This window comes from Pristiophorus japonicus, chromosome 1 (genome assembly GCF_044704955.1).
Source record: "Pristiophorus japonicus isolate sPriJap1 chromosome 1, sPriJap1.hap1, whole genome shotgun sequence".
NCBI lineage: Eukaryota > Metazoa > Chordata > Chondrichthyes > Pristiophoridae > Pristiophorus > Pristiophorus japonicus.
This window is the reverse complement of record NC_091977.1, coordinates 23,607,964-23,625,300: the sequence shown is the minus strand read 5'-3', so window position 1 is coordinate 23,625,300 and position 17,337 is coordinate 23,607,964.

Below are 17,337 nucleotides of genomic sequence, written 5' to 3'. Positions count from 1 at the left end.
GGCGTTGAGCTCTTTGTAAAGAGGTCAGGTGCAGGCAGCGGAAGGAGTGTGCGGCAAATCAGTCCCACACCCCTCTTCCCCCGACGAATGGCTGTCCCACCTGCGACAGGGTCTGTGGCTCTCGCATTGGACTGTTCAGCCATCAAAGGACTCATTTTCAGAGTGGAAGCAAATCTTCCTCGATTCCGAGGGACTGTGTATGAGTGAGCGCATAAGGGTGGTGAGTTGATTTTGTGATGTCATATTGGGTGGATAGATGTATAAAGTTGGATTGGAAACTTTGCTTTGTGGTGGCTTTTATTTCTGCATCATGGCCAAGAGGACGCTGTGGTGGTTAGTAACAGATGGAAGGTAAGGTGTGGGACCAATGTTGAAAGAGGAATTGGGGTCGTGGTGAGACCGCAGGCAGATGATTCCATCCCGGCTATCCCGGCCAGAAAAGGTCTGTCTGGGATGCATCCTTCTTTCTGCTTTTTCCTCTTCAGTTTCTTCCTTTTCTGTGTCTTCCTCTTCTGCATTTTCTTCTTCTGCGTCTTCCTCTTCCCTTTGTGAGCGGATGCTGTAAATCTGAAATGACAGCATAAAATGCTGGAAATACTTAGCGGGTAAAGCTGCATCTTGACTTGAGATGTAAATGCTGTTGCTCTCCCCATGGATGTTGCCTGACCTGCTGAGCATTTTCTCCCTTCTCAGAGGCCTTCCTTTACCCCCCGAGGCCTTGCAGCACTCCCGACATTCTTAGAAAAATTTACCATCTGTGGCAGCAAGCCACTACTTCAGTAAAATAAAACAAAAAAACAGTCCAAAAGCTTAAATGCAAACTTACCTGAAAGATGTGTGTGTCCTTTTCGAGGTGCTGACAGCGCCTCTGACACAGCATTGAACTCCGTGCTCGGATCAAAGTTCGCCGTGGTGACATTAAGTTGGCTTTGCAGACCGAGTGACGTCGCTGCTCCGTAATTTTACTTTGCAGGGCGATACTTCTTAATGGCAGAGCTACAAGAAAATGGTGGTGGTGGCCGGACCCGCCACTAGCTGGCGAAAGAGCAGTGGCTGCACTAATTTTGGCATGTTTTGCCGGGTAACGGGTGGAAGTCAGCCCTGAATTTTTAGCCCCAAGTCTTTCCAATCTTTCCTCGTAATTCAGACGCTAGGGTGTCAAAATTGCCCCGCACTAGGTTTGGAGCGCACAGTTCCAAATAAAAGAACATTTAGAGAGAAAAAATGTTGTGTGCCGGTAACGGGGCATTTGCGGAGCATTCGGGAGGCGTGACACTCAGAGCCCCGCTGATGACGTCAACACGACACGGAAGTGCCACGGCACGCTGACGCGTCACAATGTCCCTCCCCTTCTTTTAAAGGGGAAGGCCGCTGCGAATTCTGTAACCGTTTTAGTGGGCCACCAGGGAGGATGTCGGCCGGCCCAATGGTCTGGCACCCAAGATAGGGTGCCGATCTGCATAAAGGCAGCCCGGCTGCACCAGTGGCCACAATTGTTGTGCTAACTGAATAATGATATACTCTATATCTTTATCTAGACCTGGCCATCATAAGTAACTGCGTGCAAAACTCTTGGTCAAGCACATTCACAGGTGCTGGTCATGAAGATCTCCGAATAATTTGGACCTGAATTTATTTGGTATAACTACTCTTGCACCCCACGTGATACAATCTTTAATAACTAATAATTCATTCCTATGAACAAAGTATGGATGCATATCTTTCTCTGTCACCTGGTTTGCACTTTTGACATAACTGGGTCATGTCTGGTTGATCTACCAATCTCTTCAGCTGTGACTGGCAGTTCATCAATGTATGAAAAGTATTGGATGTAACTTGTGATGGGGATGGCAACCTTGACACAGCATCAGCCTTACTGTGATCAGCTGATTGTCTGTACTTCATGTCATACGTATATGCTGACAAAATCAAAGCCCATTTCTGCCTTCAGGCATAAGATTGGAACTGGGGACTTTGGATGGAGAATTGCTGTCAGGGGCTTATGGTCAATAACAATGGTAAACTTACGACTATACAAATTTTTGTGGAACTTCTTCAAATTAACGTGAAAGCTTCCCTTTCGATTTGCACGTCATTATGTTCCCTGACACTGAGAGTGCATGAAGCAAAAGCAATTGGTCTCTCCTCCCCACTACGTAATACATGAGAGATCACTGCCCCAACTCCATATGGAGAGGCGCCACATGCTAGCTTGATCTCTTTAGACACGTCATAGTGAATTAACATGCTTCTCTGTACCAAATGGCTTTTACACTCCTTGAATGCGGCATCGCATTCTTCTGACTTCTATTGGACCTGTTTTTTAACAGCTCATTCAGTGGATGTAACACTGTAGCCAAATTTGGTAGGAACTTCCCATAATAGTTCAAAAGACCCCAAAATGATCGAAGTTCAGTGACATTCTTGGGAGTGGGTGCATTTCTGATTGCATCCAGCTTTCCCTTGGTTGGATGTAAACCGTCTTTGTCTACTCTGTGCCCTATGTACTCCAGTGAGCTTTGAAATAACTCACACTTGTGAGCAGACACTCGTACTCTGTGCTTCTCTAGCCATTTGAGCACTTCATTCAATATGTTATTATAGATTTGCCTGTTTGGTGATGAAATTAAAATTCTAAATAAAGTACGACCCATTCAATGCCTTGCAAAATCTGGTTCATCACCCCTTGGAATATGGTGGGGACAGAAGACACCCCAAATGGTAGCCTATTAAATTGGTATAGGCCTAGATGAGTATTTATAGTCAAACATGACTTGGGACTCCTCATCTAATTCAAGTTGTAAGTAGGCATTTGTAAGATCCAACTTTGAAAAGATCTGACCACCTGTCAGCATTGTGAACAAATCTTCTACATTTGGCAATGTATTGGGGAGATTATCCTCTAGATCCTGGTTTACGGTTACTTGATAATCACCACACAACCTTACCTTACCATCTGATTTAGCTACAAAAACAATGGGTGTAGTCCAATTATATAGATCTATCTTAGAGATAATGTTCTCAGTCTCTAGTCTTTTGAATTCTTGCTCAACTTTCTTATTGAGTGAATATGGTAAGGGACTTGGCTTGCAGTAAACTGTGCCCTTTTGTACCCTAACAGTCGCCTTGAAGTGTTGGATCAGACTGTCCGTTTTGCAGAACACCTTCGGATAGGAGGGTGGGAACAAGAGTGGTAGATCTATAATGGTCGGGGATTCTATTGTAAGAGGAATAGATAGACGTTTCTGTGGCCACAATCAAGACTCCAGGATGGTATGTTGCCTCCCTGGTGCAAGGGTCAAGGATGTCTCGGAGCGGTTGCAGGACATTTTGAAGGGGGAGGGTGAACAGCCAGTTGTCATGGTGCATATAGGTACCAATGATATAGGTAAAAAATGGGATGAGATTCTACAAGCTGAATTTTGGGAGCTGGGAGTTAAATTAAAAAGTAGAACCTCAAAGGTACTAATCTCAGGATTACAACCAGTGCCACATGCTAGTTAGAGTAGGAATCGCAGGATAGCTCAGATGACTACGTGGCTTGAGGAGTGGTGCAGAAGGGAGGGATTCAAATTCCTGGGACATTGGAACCGGTTCTGGGGGAGGAGGGACCAGTACAACCTGGACGGTCTGCACCTGGGCAGGACCAGAACCAATGTCCGAGGGCGAGTGTTTCCTAGTGCTGTTGGGGAGAGGTTAAACTAATATGGCAGAGGGATGGGAACCGATGCAGGGAGACAGAGGGAAGTAGAATGGGGGCAGAAGCAAAAGATAGAAAGAAGAAAAGTAAAAGTGGAGGGCAGAGAAACCCAAGGCAAAAATCAAAAAGGGCCACATTGCAGCACAATTTTAAAAGGGCAAAGTGTGTTAAAAAGACAAGCCTGAAGGCTCTGTGCCTCAATGCGAGGAGTATTCGTAATAAGGTGGATGAATACAAGATGGCTCTTAATTCAGGGACTTGTCAGGTGAACTGTCACCCGATGGCTTTATTATTGTAAACAGTAATGACTGCATTACCACAGTAGTCTACTAGGTGGAGCTGTAATCTGCTAGGTGGATCTATATGTTATAAATTGAACCCAATCCACCTGACGGGAAATTGACGGGATGGGATCGGCTGTCCATTTTACACCTACCCGTTTATACAACCGCCTGTTTTACACCTCCCCCAATTTTTACACCCTTCTAGATTTTTTCTCCCTTTCCTCGGTGAGAAATACCAGCTGTTTCGGCTTTCTACAAAATCGGCTTTGTTCAATTTTTTTTCAAAAATTCGTTCTTGGGATGTGGGCGTCATTGGCAATGCCGTCATTTATTGCCCATCCTTCGTTGCCCTCGAGGAGGTAGTGGTGGGCTTTTATTCTTGATATACTTGTTATATTCATGTCTTATTTGCAATTTCATTTTGCGTTTGCATTTTTATTCGCATTAAAATTTGTAACAAAAATGTGTGGCCTGCTATGATACCGCAGGCACTGCAAATTAATCTCAAAGCCTTTTTATCACACCACCATCTTCACAGGAACTAACACGTAACATCGACTTCTATCAAATATAGCAGCTTTAGTCTTACAGCCAAAAAAGGAGTCTTTGTAGCTTGACACATGCTGTCTTGTTAAATGTCCCACTTATCAAAGAACTCAACTTTAATTTATCTCAGGGTTTCAGCAACTGTATCAGACAGCATTGATTTTTTTACAGATTTAACTTTCCTGATAATGAAAGTCGAGTTTAACACAGCTGGCCAAACTGCCAAATAAGAAGTTAGGCTTGCATTTCTCTGCCAAACCAGCCTTATCTTTAGCCTTTACATTTTGATCTCATGCCATTTTTGGAGCCTTGCTAACAATCGACTCATATTTAATTGTTTTTCACCGTACCTTGTTTTATGAGCTGTCCTGGCTCTATTTATAGCACTTTGGGGGATATTGCTTTTCGAAGGTGGCAGACAAAGCAATTTAGCCAACTCAGGGTGCAATCGCACTGCGCTTTCCTCTCAATTACAAGTGTTTTTCGTGGAAACATCGGGCGCTCGGCCCATCGTGCCCATGCCGGCTCTCTGAAAGAGCTATACAATTAGTCCCACGCGCCCTTTCCCTTAGCCCTGCAATTTTTTTTTCCTTTTCTAGTTCCAATTCCAATCCCATTCCCTTTCAAAAGTCACTACTGAATCTGCTTCCGCCACCCTTTCAGGCAGTGCATTCCACATCATAAAACCGACCGCAAAAAGAAATCTTCTCCTCTTTTCCCCTCTGGTTCCTTTGCCGATTATCTTAAATCTGTTTCCTCTTGTTGCTGACCCTCCCATCACTGGAAACAGCTTCTCTTGATCTACTCTATCAACCCCACGATGGCACATTGTACTTAGGGGTATAGTAGCATAGTGGTTCAACACGTTGGCATAATCTAATGGAGGGCGGCGTACAATGTCGGGGATTGGTGAGCCAGAGGTTGATTCTCTCCTACCGTGGATTTCCCAATCTCCACTGCATTGCTGTTTAATAGGGTGTGTGTATGGGGTAGGGGGGGATGAGCAGAACCAAGAGCTGCTCTTAAAAGTTACGAGGGAGAAAGTGGATCATTTCGTACAGCTGATTAACCCAGTTGAAGAGTGAGACAGGCAAGGATCGGGGCACCGACCTGCAGTCTCAGTGCGTTACCTGGGAGGACCTTGCATGGGCCAGTCCACAGTGCGACATGTGTGTGCAGCAGAGCTGGTCTCCAGTCGCATTGGATAACCCTTGCCACTGGACCAAGACCTTGCTCTGTCAAGCCCGTGTGGTGGCTGGTGTGCAACGGCCACCCCACGTTAAAAAATCCACGCACAGGCATCCTTCAACATGTAGTTCAGGACCTGGAATATTATGTCCTTCATTGAAACACCTGTGAACTCATCCCTTTTTGACGTGCAAGCAAGTCATCCTCGTTAGCATGGATCGAGAATTGACTGGCAAACAGAAAGCAGAGAGTCGGGATAAATGGGTCCTTTTCGGGTTGGAAATCGGTGGTTAGTGGTGTGCCACAGGGATCGGTGCTGGGACCACAACTGTTTACAATATACATAGATGACCTGGAAGAGGGGACAGAGTGTAGTGTAACAAAATTTGCAGATGACACAAAGATTAGTGAGAAAGCAGGTTGTGTAGAGGACACAGAGAGGCTGTAAAGAGATTTAGATAGGTTAAGCGAATCGGCTAAGGTTTGGCAGATGGAATACAATGTCGGAAAATGTGAGGTCATCCAACTTGGAAAAAGAAACAGTAAAAGGGAATATTATTTGAATGGGGAGAAATGACAACATGCTGCGGTGCAGAGGGACCTGGGGGTCCTTGTGCATGAATCCCAAAAAGTTAGTTTGCAGGTGCAGCAGGTAATCAGGAAGGCAAATGGAATGTTGGCCTTCATTGCAAGAGGGATGGAGTACAAAAGTAGAGAGGTCCTGCTGCAACTGTACAGGCCGCACCTGGAGTACTGCGTGCAGTTTTGGTCACCTTACTTAAGGAAGGATATACTAGCTTTGGAGGGGGTACAGAGACGATTCACTAGGCTGATTCCGGAGATGAGGGGGTTACCTTATGATGATAGATTGAGTGGACTGGATCTTTACTCGTTGGAGTTCAGAAGGATGAGGGGTGATCTTATAGAAACATTTAAAATAATGAAAGAGATAGACAAGATAGAGGCAGAGAGGTTGTTTCTAATGGTCGGGGAGACTAGAACTAGGGGGCACAGCCTCAAAATACGGGGGAGCCAATTTAAAACTGAGTTGAGAAGGAATTTCTTCTCCCAGAGGGTTGTGAATCTGTGGAATTCTCTGCCCAAGGAAGCAATTGAGGCTAGCTCATTGAATGTATTCAAATCACAGATAGATAGATTTTTAACCAATAAGGGAATTAAGGGTTATGGGGAGCGGGCGGGTAAGTGGAGCTGAGTCCACGGCCAGATCAGCCATAATCTTGTTGAATGGCGGAGCAGGCTCGAGGGGCTAGATGGCCTACTCCTGTTCCTAATTCTTATGTTCTTATGTTCTTATGTTTCAAGGGACTGCCTATGATGATGGTGATAAGGCTTGGACTAATGAACTGGAGACATGAGTTCAAATCCCACGGCAGCTGGGGAATTTAAATTCAGTTAATTAAATAATCGGGAATAAAAAAGCAATGAAACTACTGGATTATCGTAAAAACCCAGCTCATGGGACAGATTGTGGTTGAGGGAACGGGTGGGCAGAGAGCCTGGTTTGCCGCACGCACCTTCTGCTGCCTGCGCTTGATTTCTGCATGCTCTCGGTGACAATACTCGAGGTGCTCAGCGCCCTTCCGGATGCACTTCCTCCACTTCAAGTGGTGTCTGGCCAGGGACACCCAGGTGTCAGTGGGGATGTCACACTTTATCAGGGAAGCTTTGAGGGTGTCCTTGTAACGTTTCCTCTGCCCGTCTTTGCCTCGTTTGCCGTGGACGAGTTCCGAGTAGAGCGCTTGCTTTGGGAGTCTCGTGTCTGGCATGCGAACTATGTGGCCTGCCCAGCGGAGCTGATCAAATGTGGTCAGTGCTTCAATGCTTGGGATGTTGGCCTGGACGAGAACGCTAATGTTTGTGTGTCTGTCCTCCCAGGGGATTTGTAGGATCTTGCATAGACATCACTGGTGGTATTTCACCAGCGAGTTAAGGTGTCTACTGTACATTATCCATGTCTCTGAGCCATACAGGAGGGCAGGTATTACTACAGCCCTGTAGATCATGAGCTTGGTGACAGTTTTAAGGGCCTGGTCCTCAAACACTCTTTTCCTCAGGCAGCAGAAGGCTGCACTGGTGCACTGGAGGCGGTACTGGATCTCGTCGTCAACGCCTGCTCTTGTTGATAGGAGGCTCCCAAGATAAGGGAAGTGATCTACGTTGTCCAGGGCCACGCCATTGATCTTGATGTCTGGGGGGCAGTGCTGTGTGGCGAGGACAGGCTGGTGGAGGACCTTTGTCTTACTGATGTTCAGTTGTAAAAGGCAGCTCACCACCAACTTCTCAAGGGCAATCAGGGATGGGCAATAAATACTGGCCTTCTAAGAGACATCCACATCCTGTGAATTAATAAAGTAAATGATCCAATGAGGAATGCATCAACACAAAAAGTGGTTATGCAATCTGATCCAAAATCTGGCACCTGAGGCCCCAGAGTCACACAGTATGAGATTCTTTCCATTAAACTATTTCACATTGATCTGTGTTTATTTCAGCTTAGATATTTCCACTTGACTTACCTCATTCCCCAGAATCAGATCCAGCACTACCTTGCCCTCATTGGGCCACAACCATACTGATCAGGAAAATTATCCTGAACGCACTTCAGAAATTCTTACCCCGCTCTGCCCTTTACACTATTACTATCCCAGTCTATATTAGGTTGGTTGAAGTCCCCAGAGATTGCTTGCATCTCTCTGTAATTTCTCTGCAAATTTGCTCCTCTATATTCTCCCACTAGTTGGTGGCCTATAGAATACACCTAGTAGCATAATGGCACCTCTATTATTTCTCAATGCTCGCCACATAGATTCTGGTCTTGAACCCTCCAGGACTGCCTCTCTCTCCTTAACCAATACTACCAGCCCACCCTATCTTTCGATTCCTGTCAACTTTGGGGTAGAGCTGATTAGGGATCAAAAAGGACACCTACGCATGGATGCAGAGGTTAGGGCTGAGGTAATAAATGAGTACTTTGCATCTGTCTTCACCAAGGAAGAAGATGCTGCCATATAGTAAAGGCGGAGGTAGAGGAGATACTAGATGGGATAAAAATTGATAAAGATGAGGTACTAGAAAGTTTGGCTGTATTTAAAGTAGATAAGTCACCAGTGTCGTGTTCTTCACACAAATGAGGCTGCACACAGGGAGGTTACAGTAACAGTGACCTCAGTCTTTATTAAGACTCTCCAGAGTGAGGAACAGGCATTACGGGGCCGGCATATATACAGTGCTCCCAAGGGATGCTGGGATCCCTTGGGACTTCAGGGGATGCGCTCCCTGGTGGCGGAGCATGGGAGTGCATGCTTTACAGATACACAACATCACTCCCCCTGCAAAGTCAAAGTGAAAACTATTTACAAGGTGAGGCGGTCGGGAGCCTTTCTTTTCCCGGTGGATCGCCTCGGTACAAATGTCAGTTCTGGTGTGTTGGCTGTGCCCTCGCTGGGCTGGCGTGTTGTTGGCCCTGCAGGGCTGCTGGGTGAGCCTGGCCTTGCTGGGCTGTTGGGCATGATGGGTTCGATTTCCTGGTCCGGGCTGGTGTCGTTGATCCTTTGGGTGTGTGTTGTGGGCTCGAAAAGGTGGTGTCTGCCGTGGGTTGTTCGGGGTAGTCTGTGAACCGCAGCCTCGTTTGGTCCAGGTGTTTTCTGCAAATTTGTCCATTGTCTAGTTTGACTACAAACAACATACTCATTTCTTTAGCTATTACTGTGCCTGCGATCCACTTGGGACCATGTCCATAGTTTAGCACATACACAAGATCATTCAGATCAATTTCCTGTGACACAGTGGCGTGACCATCGTTTACATTTTGTTGCTGTCACCTGCTCTCTACCTGATCATGCAGGTTGGGGTGAACGAGTGAGAGTCTGGTTTTAAGTGTCCTTTTCATGAGTAGCTCAGCCGGGGGCACCCCTGTGAGCGAGTGGGGTCTCGTGCGGTAGCTGAGCAGATCTCGGGACAGGCGGGTTTGAAGTGAGCCTTCTCTGACTCATTTGAGGCTCTATTTGATTGTTTGTACTGCTCGCTTTGCCTGCCCATTGCAGGCTGGTTTAAACGGGGCCGAGGTGACATGTTTGATCCCATTGCGGGTCATGAATTCTTTAAATTCAGCACTGGTGAAACATGGCCCATTGTCACTGACCAGTATGTCAGGCAAGCCGTGGGTGGCAAACATGGCCCTCAGGCTTTCAATGTTGGCGGTGGCGATGCTTCCCGACATTATTTCACATTCAATACATTTTGAAAAAGCATCCACTACCACCAAGAGCATTTTATCGAGAAACGGGCCCGCATAGTCGACATGGATCTTTGACCATGGTCTGGAGGGCCAGGACCACAAACTTAGTGGTGCCTCTCTGGGTGCGTATCTCAACTGAGCACACACGCTGCATTGCCGTACACAGGACTCTAAGTCAGAGTCGATACCGGGCCACCACATGTGGGATCTGGCTATCGCTTTCATCATCACATACCCGGGTGTGTGCTGAGGAGATCTGAGTTTAACATCTCCCTGCTCTTTTTGGGTAGCACTATGCGGTTACCCCACAACAGACAGTCTGCCTGAATGGACAGCTCATCCTTTCACCGCTGGAATGGCTTGATTAGCTCTTGCATTTCAACGGGGATGCTGGCCCAGCTCCCATGCAGTACACAGTTTTTTACTAGGTGTTAGATCTCTTAATTTCCAATAAAATACGAACTCCGATTGTAGTTTTAATGTAACTTTATTCTGGCAGCAGCAACAAGCTCTTGGCTTTAAACCAGGCCTTTGTCCTTCTGAGACTACATGGACAAAATGGCTGTACTTATACCGGGTTCAATTTACAGAAAAGAACACGCCTTCTTTGACCTTATTGGCTCAATTGATAGTCTGTTAACCTTTTAATTGGCGCGCTACCAAAGGTCCTAAAATGCCAAGATGATTGATGACTTAATGCAATGTGGTCTGTGTTTTCTCAAAACTGCAGTTTGAATTCTCTATCAATCCCCCCTTTGATTCTTTAACAAACTGAATCATAAAACATCAGCTATCACTGGTTAAACATTCTACAAAATAATTTCATACATGTTAATAGAGTTTCCTTCTAAAATTTGTTGATGTGTTTCGCCACATGTCCGGACTAGTAGCTTCCACACAAATTTACACCAACCCGAGTTCCATCGTGGCCAGAATGGAAGTCTGGTTTTAGTAGGTTAATTAATCTTATTCCAATTTAATCCAAATCAATATCTTAATTCAACCAGTAAACAACCTTCCTTAAGCATAACATACCCCTGTGCCACGTACAGACGGTCTGCTGGGACCTGCAAGGTGTCTCACCTGCGGGACAGCAGCTACAGCCGCCTGGTTGCAACAACATTTAATCAACATAAACAAACAATATAAAAGTAAAATAATTACAATGACTAGAATTAAACCTTCCACCAATTAAGTTCCTATTGAACCTAGCCATTCAGTGGCTCCGCTCCACAAAGTGAATGATGGGGGTTGCTTAAGTTTTTCTACCTCCTTTTGGATATGCTCCGCTAAGTGGGTAATTTCTTCGGAGCTATCTGGGATATATGTGCAACACTCAGTTCCGAGTAGGGTGCAAATACCTCCCTTTTCAGCCAGGATGTAATCAAGGGCCAGTCTATTCTGTAGGGCTACTGTGCGGATTGCTACCATTTCTGCATTGATTTTAACTAGGGCCTCTGAGGTATCATTGGCTACCCGTTGCACAATGGATGCCATGTTAATGGATTCCCTTGCCAGTCTGGCGGTCCCATACCTGGGGATCAGAATGGCAAAGAACCTTTCTGTTTCTATGATAGCTCTCTTAGGACGGTGTAAATGTTCCGACAGTGACTTTATATGATACATATGAGGCACAATGTAGGCTAAATAGCAGGATCCCATCCAATTCTGGGGCAGCCAAGGGTAGGCCTTGTGGCCACACACCCAATAGGTGCCATTATAGGCAATGAATGTTAGCTGTTTCTTTGTCAGCAACACTCCGGGGCTTGTCCAGGCTTTTCCATCTGTTTTATTCAGAATCCCTGTTGCGTTAAAAACTCCCACATCGGCCCAGTTTGGATGGTTCCGTGGCTTGATTGCATTATAATTCCATTAGCAGTTACTATACCCCATATTTTGGCCTCCTTTGATGTTTCTAATCAGACAGACCGATTCCCCCGGTCTTCCTATTCCCGTTGTATTAGTGATAACAAAAAATGGGGGCCGTTTGGAATTATTGTAGCACGGTTGGTATCCCCCTTCAAAGGTAGTCAGATTGTAACCTGCTGACTTCCATTTACGTGCCCAGTTTTCCGTATCCTGTTTTGTTTTGATTAATTATCCACTCAGCCATTTCCGAGATATTCAAGGGAACTGGCCTCAAGGGAATCCCTCCCTTTAAGTGAATAGGAATATGCTCACACACCCAACAACTAGAAATGTTACCTTGTTTGGCATAAATGTATGACATATATAAAAAGGTATTTACATGTAATTCCCTTGCTACCCTACTATTTCCCTTTGGTGCAGAGGGTCGGCTAGTAAGAAGTAGGCCTATGCCTAGAATACCTACAATCAATAATACAGTAAATTTATACATTTTGGAAAAAAGTAATTGTCCTTATTAGATTTCAGCTTCAGTTACGGGTGCTCGTTTAACGTGTGAAGCGTGGATCCAGGCTTTCTTTCCTTGGACTTTAACAGCTGCCTGGGTGGTCAATAACACTTGATAAGGTCCCTCCCACTTGGCACCCAAAGGTTCTTTATGCAACTTTTTCACATACACCCAGACTCCCGGGATGATGTCGTGTCCTCCTTTGGGTGGATTACCCCAAGCTGCCAATACCTGTCGGGAAACAGAACTAATAGCATTGGTTAGGTTCTGACAGTATGATAACAAAGTGTCACTCATTAAGTGAACATCAGCTTTCCTTAAATCGATAGTTCCTGGCAGCGACATTGGTCTTCCTGTTATAATTTCAAATGGGCTTAGACCTGTAGTTCTGTTCGGGGTTGCCCTAATGCTAAATAGCACTATTGGTAGTGCCTGTGGCCATGGTGTTCCTTCTTGGTGATATTTGGCAAGCCGTTGTTTCAGAGTTTGATTCATTCGCTCTACTTGTCCTGATGATTGTGGATGATAAGGACAGTGTAAATCCCACGTAATGTTCAGTAACCTACAGACTTCTTGGCAGACAGCACCTGTGAAGTGTGTTCCCTGATCTGAGTCAATGCTACTCGGGACTCCCCATTGGGGAATGTAATTCTTACACAAGACATTTGCAATGTGATTGGTGGTGGCTCTTTTAGTTGGGACAGTTTCTACCCATCTAGAGAATCTGTCGACCATGATAAGAATGTTAGTGTATCCTTGGCATGAAGGAAGAGATATATAATCAACCTGCAGATGCTGGAATGGTCCGACAGGGGCAGGGGGCCTCAGTTGGAGCATTACCATGATGGGTCCAGAATTATTTTTCTGGCAGACCACACAGCGGTCTGCTACCAGCTGGGCATGTTTTTTAAATCCCCGACCCCACCAGCTTTTCTGGAACCGTGCCGTCATCTGTTGTGAGGCCAAGTGTCCCCACGAGTGGATCTGTTGGGCTAAAAAAGGCATAAGCGCTTGTGGCATGACTGGCTTGTCGGTAGCTCTTTGTCTCCAGACACCATCTTCGCATAGCTTAATTCCTGCCTCAATCCATGTCCATTTTTGCTCTCGGGAGCACTCGCCTTGCATTGTTTGAAGATCTTGTGTCAGAGTCCTGAGTGCTTTCAATCTGCATATCTGTGTTGGTTCTTCTGGGGGAGGCGGCATCTTTAGCTGCCTGGTCGGCTAGGGCATGTCCCTGTGCTTCTGTGGTATTTTCCTTGGTATGGGCTTTACACTTCAGGATGGACACTTCCTGAGGTAATTGTATGGCCTCCAGTAAGTCTTGGACTTCTTTTCCATTTCGGATAGGTGTACCAGCAGCAGTGAGGAATCCCCTTTTCCGCCATAACAGACCAAAGTTGTGAGCGACTCCAAAAGCATAACACGAATCTGTGTAGACATTAGCTGTCTGTCCTTCTGCTATTCGACATGCTTCTGACAGGGCCCGTAACTCGGCCTGTTGTGCTGACGTTCCTGAGGGTAAACATCCTTTTGCCACTACCTCATAAGGTTGTAACTGCCCATCCTGCTTTTCTGGTACCATTGTCAATAAAGGAGGAACAATCTGTAAACAGGATGAGGTCTGGGTTGTGCAGAGGCTCCTCTGCTGCTAAGGCTGCTTCTTCTGTTTCTTTTAAAATCTCCACGCATTCTTCACTCTTCACATTCTCCCCCCTCTTGCTCCCTCGATTCTGACATCGGGAGCATAGTTGTGGGATTAACCGGGCTGGCCCGGACGATATGGAGATTAGGAGCTTCCAAAACTGCTGTCCAGAGGGTCCAGCTAGCTGCCGTCACCTGAGACATTCTATTCATAGACAGCAAAGCATGTACGGTATAGGGACACTTGACAATCAGCTTTTGGTCGAGGACTAGACCCACAGTGATCATTACCGCTCGACATGTAGCTTCCATGGCCCTTAGACAACTTCCCCATCTGAGGGCTACCGCATCCAGTTTTGCCGAATAATAGCCAATAGGTCTTTGCCGATTCCCATGTTCTTGTGTTAGTATAGTGTCATGTATCCTTCTTTCTCATGGACAAACAGTGTAAATGGCTTATCACTGTCGGGGATTCCCAGAGCCGGTGCCGAACACAAAGCCTTTTTCAAACTCAGGAAGGCCTCTTGCTGTTCCTTAGTGAGGGTGATGGCTTCTTTAGAGGCACACTTCCCCTTTAAGATATCATTCAATGGCTGAGCAAGCTGTGTGAAGGAGTTAATCCAATTTCTGTTAAAGTTATACAATCCCAAAAAAGACCTTAGCTCCTGAATAGTGGTGGGTTTTTTAGCAGCTCGAATGGCTGCAGTTCTATTCTGGGTAAGTTCTCTCTTTCCTTGTGAAATCTTTTGTCCCAGGTATACAACCTCTTCTTGGGATATTTGTGCTTTGTCGATGCTGGCTTTATGTCCTTTCAGCCAAAGGTGGTCCAGCAAAGCTCGTAAATCTGGTTCATGCTGTTCTTCCATGTTTGAAGCTAGCAGGATATCTTCTACATATTGGATGACTGTGGATGACAGGGGAGGTAATTCTCGCAAATGGCTTTGTAAAGCCATGTGGAATACCGTAGGGCTGTTGTGGAAACCCTGCGGTAACCGGGTCCAAATATACTGTTGTCCTTGGACAGTGAAAGCAAACCACTGTCGAACCTCCGGTGCCAGAGGCACCGACCAAAATCCGTTGGCCATATCTATAACCGAGAAATATTTATGTTCCGGTTTGAGGGCATTAAAAATAGTGGAGGGATCTGCGACCAAAGGAGTTTTTTGATCAATACACTGGTCAGCTTTCCTATAATCAACAGTCAAACGCCAAGTCTCATTAGATTTCTGTACCGGCCACACGGGGCTATTGGAGGAGCTATGCGTTTTAATAAGCACCCCTTGTTTCTCCAATTGCTGAATAACCGGTAAGATTCCTGCGATGGCAGTTGGACTGATGGGATACTGTTTCGTGCATGGAGGCTTGGTCCCAGTAAATGACGCAGGCTCCATCTGGAGTAGGCCACAATTTTTCTTATCTTTAGCCCATATCGGGTGTTCCTTCAATTCTTCTTTCTTCAAAGTTCTAATTGACCATGTCACCTGACCATTCTCGAAATGCAACGATGAATCTATTTGGATTAGAACGTCCATTCCAAAAAGGGGTTGATCTACTGGGCCTATCCAGACCGGCGTGGTTAGTTCATGTGGACCCAGCCCTATAAGTACCGGTGTTGTCCTTTTAATTTCCATTTTATGGCCCCCAACTCCATAGGCTGTACGTGCCCTACCATCCAACGGCAAAAAGTCTCCATATTGTAGGGCCACGATCTTGCTGTTTTGCCCTGCACGTCTTGGCCCACTGACCTTCTTTCCCACAATAATGACATTAACATAAGAACATAAGTAAATAAGAATTCGGAACAGGAGTAGGCCATCTAGCCCCTCGAGCCTGCTCCGCCATTCAACAAGATCATGGCTGATCTGGCCGTGGACTCAGCTCCACTTACCCGCCTGCTCCCCGTAACCCTTAATTCCCTTTCCGGGTAATTTTCCGAATGACTGTTTATCGGAATCCTGGGATTTCCATCCCATAGCCTGTACAGCTCAGACTTTAGCTCCCGTATCCCTGTCGAATTGGTGACATCGATCCACCAATGCTGCAAAGGTAGTTCCTCGACCTTCCCAGTCCGGTAACACTACCTTAAGCATTTTGGACAGTTCTGGCTTTAGACCCGCCACGAAAGCTGCTTTCAGGGGTCCAAACACGTGTTCATCCATTTCCTCATCCGTATTATTCATACCCGAATGTTCTAGCCACGTGCATCTAAACCGCTCGTCATACTCCAGGACCTCCTCTGTTCCTTTCTGTTGGCAGGCTGCAATTTTTCCCCAGTCTGTCTTAGCTGGACTGAAGGCTTGCAGCCAGTGTTTAATCGCCTCCCATCCTGCGTTTAATTCTTGCTCATCCTGCCCCAAAGCTTCTTCTACCTTGTCGTGCAATTTTCTTCCTTGTGTTTTTGGCACCATTATGGTTCCGCCCTCATCCGCAGTCTCTTCTGATTTGACTACAACTCGTCTTTTTTAAACGGGGGCAAAGTGCACCCCTAATTCTTCATCCTCCGACCCTGTATCGTCAGAGGATTCAGAATCCGTATCTATTCCTCGGTCGTGTCTTACGGTTTGCGCTTTTAATTTATCCAAACATGGGTACCCTGGGAATTGACCGATACATTTTTCTTTTCCTATTACTGTCTCTTGACCTAATGATTTTTTCCATTCTTTAATTTCACCTTTAAGATCTTTAACTTCCGCTTCGGATTTTTCAAGTTCAAGTCTTTTCTGTCGCAGCTGTGCACAAACAGCTTGCATTGGTCCTTTGTACTGCTCAGTTCTCGATCATGTTGGGAGCGCATTATAATTTCATTCCGCTTTCGGATCTATCCCATAACGGCTAGGGACCATCTAGTTCACTCTTTATTTTTCATATGGGTCGTTTTTCCCCAGACCCTTTTAATCTCGTCCTTTTAAATGTCCTTTGGAGGTACCGTATTTTTGTTCGATTTTAATACAGGTTTTAGATAAGTTGAATTGTTGCTCTATGTATTCTTTCAACTGTTGGAGGATTTCATCTATCGAAACCTCAGGTGGTGCCCGCCCGCCTTTAACAGTTGTAGGCAATTCTTTGCTCTTATCTCCTGCTGCCATAATACTGATTTCTTTACTGGGGTCTCGAGTCGTAGGCTTTCCAGCCGATCAGTGGGTCGGTGATTAATTAACTAACACACAGCCGAAGTTAGACGTCTATGGGACCGCGAGCCGACTACCAACCGGAGGGTTCGCAAACCGGAGGCTTTCGGAATCGTGTAGAAGGAGAGGCGAATTTAGACTTTTGACCGAGGATTTTTATAAAGAGGAGCCTTACCTCAGTATGTAGGTCCGATGTCCAAAATTCAGTTTTTTCTCTC